The sequence below is a fragment of the Alosa pseudoharengus genome, unplaced genomic scaffold (assembly GCF_046254945.1).
Source record: "Alosa pseudoharengus isolate Yale_2024_CS ecotype anadromous, Long Island Sound unplaced genomic scaffold, YU_APseudo_1.1 YU_APseudo_1.1_scf_20, whole genome shotgun sequence".
Taxonomy (NCBI): domain Eukaryota; kingdom Metazoa; phylum Chordata; class Actinopteri; order Clupeiformes; family Clupeidae; genus Alosa; species Alosa pseudoharengus.
The window spans coordinates 27,967,866-27,972,865 of record NW_027468664.1 but is presented as its reverse complement, the minus strand read 5'-3'; the positions used below and the strand labels follow the sequence as shown (position 1 = coordinate 27,972,865).

General features: G+C 45.3%; 1 protein-coding gene across 1 annotated transcript in view; it reads left to right on the top strand.

Moving 5' to 3' along the window:
- Positions 1-2,903: 2,903 nt before the first annotated feature.
- The window catches only part of prickle1b (prickle homolog 1b), a 42,133-nt gene continuing 40,036 nt past the window's right edge, over positions 2,904-5,000 (top strand). The window contains exon 1 of the mRNA XM_076297000.1: positions 2,904-3,191. The gene's annotated coding sequence lies outside the window, so the exon portion shown is untranslated. The remainder of the gene's footprint in view (positions 3,192-5,000) is intronic.

The window sequence follows — 5,000 nt, the reverse complement described above, 5'->3', positions numbered from 1 at the left end:
AAAAGATTCTGTTGGCTGTCTATCATTGTCCTCCTGGCGGTATCCAGACCAAAGTCACTTGTGTGTGAATTTATCTTGCTCTGGTGAATGTTTAGGGAACAGAGCTTTCTGATGCAGGAATGTTCCACAGTCATGGCTTCAGAGGATGCTGACCTTGTGAAGAAAAGTGTGTGTAATGTGAACACAAAATAAAGGAAATTTCACAGGACGAAAATCCTGGCAGAGACCTATATAGAGTTCACTGTAGAGCCCTTTGGTCCTGTCAGTTTCCTCAGGTCAATGTCCGTTCACATAGTCTAATCAGAAACGAATAGCCAGCCAAAAACCTGGACCCACTTATGATGTCCTCACTCCCCCGGAGTTACATGAAAGGAAGAGAAAATGGCGGTCAGTAGGTCTCTGGGTCACCGGAGGGGTCACTTGTTGAGCATTGCAATCAAAGTCTGTCTACGGGTCAAAGGTCATGGATATTAAAACAATGTGCTTGTGACCTTTATGATGCAGTAAAATTCCGTGATCACATTTCAGGAGAGTCTGTGGGCTGAAATGAGATCCCCTCCCCCCAGCTCCCTGTCACTGTTTGATTGGTTCGTGGGATTGATTGATAGGTATCAGGTTATCTGTCCCACCCTTGTAGTTTCCTGCCATTCATAACATAACTGTTTGGGACAAACATGCATGAATGCCACAAAGCAAAACAACCCCTCTGCCCCTGTCTCTCCCACACACACCGATCTGGATACCAAACCAAAGGGGAGATCACTTTTCAAAAACTCCTGCTTAAAAAAAAGAGCTCCCGACATCAGAAATGGATTGACCTTGAAATTGTTTTGTATGAGTGTGTGTGTACATGTGTGTGTGTGTACGACCACATTGTTCCCTTTCCTTTACACTGTTCCCAAAACACTTCTAGGTTTCCATGTGACATAAAGAGTGAGAGAAAAGCCCCATACTGACTTTTCTGTGTGTAAAGCTGGTGTTAAATGCTACTGATCCCCTAGTTCCGTTTTTAACAGTAAGTGTGTGAATCACCTGTGTGTGTGCATGTTGTGGCATATGTGTATGTGTGTGTGTGTGTGTGTGTGTGTGTGTGTGTGTGTGTGTGTGTGTGTGTGTGTGTGTGTGTGTGTGTGTGTGTGTGTGTGTGAAAGAGAGAGAGAGAGAGAGAGAAAATCAACACTGGTTTTGGCGACACTTCTCATACAGTCATGCTAATAAACAGCATTGAATTTGAATTTGAGAGAGAGCGAGAGAGAGAGAGAGAGAGAGATAGAGAGAGAGAGAGAGAGAGAGAGAGAGACTGTAAACTGGATGGGGATTATAGGAGTGTAACTCCTGAGTGCTTTATGGATCTATGGATCTTACACAGGACAGGAACCGCTGGTGGAAGTGGAGGAGGAGGGAGGGAGAACAGGTGGCAAGAGAAAGGAGTACAGGATTTTTAGGGCTGATCAGGTTTCCACCTGGGACTGTGCACTTCCGAGGGCCAAGGGGCCTATGAGGGGGCGAGAAATGTGTGTGTGTGTGTGCGGGGTGGGGTGCTGGTTAAGGGGCAAGTAAGTGGGCAAGGGGGCAGGTAAGAGGGCAAGTAAGGAGGTAAAGGGGGAGTAAGGGGAAGAGTGAGGAGGCAAGGGAGCAAGTAAGGGGGCAAAGGGGTAAGTAAGTGGGTGAGTGGCGGGTGAGTAAGAACTCATGGTTCTGGTGAGGGGTAAGTAGTAAAGGATAAGGGGCATTTAAAGAGAAAGGGGGTCTGGGTAAGGGGTAAGGAGGAAGGGGGCAGGGGGTGAGGAGGTGAATCTGTGGGGGCTGAGGCAGGTCAGCGGAAGGGTCTGATAAACCACTGAGATTAAAAGAGAAAGGAGGGCAAGAGAGACAAAAGAGAGAGAGAGTGAGAGAGAGAGAGGGGAAATAGAGTGAGTTAGTAAGCGAGAGAGAGAGAGGGAGCTTTTTGTGAAAGGAAAGACTCTGTACAATGTGTCTGAATGGCGGCGTCCCTGGGGACAGTGTCTGGCCCAGACTCAAGCGTCCAGGTGAATCAGGTCAGAGACCCCGACTGGCTGCCTGAGGATTACGCGCCGACTCCACCGTCCACCAAAGCTCAAAGCTCAAACACAATATGTATCTAGTGCATATAACAAATAAAGTGATAAAGTCAAGTATAGAGAAGAAAAAGGGAAGAAGAACCCACTGTCACTGTCATACTGTCAGACAGACCCCAGGCAGTCGCCCATAACAAGAGTTTTATCCTTGTTGGGTCAGAATGACGACAGGAGACTTGGGCCTATTAATGGTGTTCTCAAAGCAGTCAGTGCATTTAGTGCACTCTGAGGTAAAATACGGTTACATTCAAAACTACAAAATTACTATATTTGTTATGCTTGTCTTTTACATTTATGCCATATCTGGAAATAGTGGTATATGGTGTTTCAGTATTAAACTGTGCAGCATGAAATAAAGTTGTTGTTTTTTTCATAAAGAAATTATTTAAAAATGTTCATCTTAATTGTATGATTTATGAAGCATTTTCCTCTAATCGTGGTTTTGAAATGCTCTGTTTCAAAAAGCAATTGCACGTCACCACTTTCATATAAGGCTAAATGCAATCTGAGTTGAAATCTTCATGCAGAATTCTCAACAATTAATATAAGGACGTGTGCACATAAAGTACTGATTTGAAGGGATAGACATTTGCGCAACAAAACACACTTTCTCGCATCTAACTACTGCAGTAACTTCAATTAACTGCTGCTGCTGGAGACACAAGAGGCGCGTGAGACCCGTCGCGTCACCCCACTACCAAGAATGTCGGTCTGTCGAGGGATTGGTGCGGGTTGCTTGTTTAAGCCAATAGGCAGGGAGGATCGTTAATGTCATTTCAGCGCCCTTGAGCGCTGAGCTCTTTAACCAGAGAGCCAAACGCGGAGTGTTTATACTGCCACAGCTGGCTTTACCGTGGGACTCGCGGCTCTGCTCCGAATCACTTACTATACGAACACTATGCTCTGAGAACCGGCCATTTCATTTTACGTTGTAGGGTTCAAAAAAGTGTGATTTTTGAAAACAGTTCTTATATTTGGTTGCACCGTTGACATCCGCAACTATCGCAAATGTCACCAGTCGTGATTATTGCTCGCAGTTAAAGGAATATCTCTATTCAGGACCCTTTGGGAAAACGCCTGTCATCTTTTAAGGTAAGCATGTTGTTTGCATTTCTGTCCAGGGAACACTGCAACGTGTGCATTATTAGGACTAGGGTATTTGGTGTAAGAAACAATAGCAATGTTTTGTGTTGCTCCTGTCAAAGATGTCTTGTTGAGGTTGGGTTGTGACAATTTTGTATCCGTTTTTAACGCATTAAAATCAAGACAATCCATTATCTGTGACTTTTATACTAGCCATAGGTTTGCCTCTCATACAGAGTAGAAAGTTGCTCACTCTTCTCAAAACCAGACCAACATACGGAGTCGGTCATGTAGGCTACGCTTTGAATGCGAAATACGTGCAATTTAGGACGCAAGAAAGGGAAAACCATTATCGTAAGCGTTAATTTATGTAAATGCATGTATGGTTGTAATTAAACCTGCCTTCGGCTTGCATATCTTTAATTCACAAACAGAAGAAACGTTTTGTCGAACATTTCCTTTACTTTGGCATGCCACGGAGTCTGTGTGTCACATACTGAATCCGCAGTATAGCCTATTGGGAGTCACAGATGGCTGTTTCCAACATCAGTGGGATTTTAGACCCAACACCGTTGCGCTTAACAAGCCCATGGTTCGGCTTAGTTTTACATTTGGTTAAGCGCCGTGTGAAGCCTCCGAGGTTCCAGATGTGTACACTCAGCTGTCGCTTGTCACTCAGGTGGCGGTTGACATTACAGCCACTCTCACTCACTCCCTCCGCCAAAACACGGCTCCTGACGTCTCGTGTTGAAAGGCGGATGGCTTTTTATGGACTTCCATTCTTCCGTGGTCTTTTGTCTTCACCTCGTCCAACCATGACAGCTTTAATGTTGTCCCTCGCCACAAACAGAGTTGTATTTTTTGTTTTTAATGAATCGAAAAGCAGTCAATTTAGACTTCCATGCAGTTGAAGAGAAAGAGCATTAAGTGTGTCAACTGATTTCGTTTATCCCGTTTGCGAACAGAGCGGCCCATTCAGACTCGTGATTAGACTCGTGGTGGCACCTAGTGGTTGGAAAGCTGTGTGGTAATTTCAGCACTGCGAATGACTTACTCTTTCCCCTCGGCCCGACCATATGGATACTGACACAGTGACACTGCTTTGCTTTGCATCAGCGGCGTTATGCTATGTCTGAGAGCAAACAGATACATTGGCAAATTAGGCCTAAACAGAATGTCCCCTAAACTTTTATTCTTCTGTTTTTAATGCGTGTAGGCCTATGTGAGTCTAACTTTTGCCCAAACACCCCCCTCCGTGCGAGTGAATGACAAACCAGAGTAAACAAACCCGGTGGGGTGCCAGGTGACCAAGTCTGGCTGCATAATGAATCGAATGGCGTGTTGCCAGGTTGGGCTCATATGGATCTAAGTTGCACGTAAAGACTGAGTTAATACGTCAGCCATTAAGACCACACGTAGGGCTCTACCTTCGGTGATTGGAATGCAACGCATGACTCGCTCAGTCCGTGGAGACCCGCAGACCAACGCGAAGTCGACGTGCTAGGGGGGTTTGGATGCCTTTCGCTGCTGGTGTTGAGCAATTTGTTGCCTTCCCTTTCCATACTTGGGCATAACGTTCATGTTTAGTCGAACATTTTAAGTTTCTGTCCCCAGGATCGTTTAAAGACCTTTGGCATTCAATAAGTCATGAGACCCATTTTGGCGATCCATTCCTTTTCCACCTGAGACTGAGAATCAGCACACATCACCATATTTCCACTCAGTAGGTTTTCCTCTTCACTAGAGGACACAAAATTAGTTCAGGAGAGCGGGGGACTGTCTTTCAAAAGGCTCTTGTGATTCACTGTTGCTGTTGGA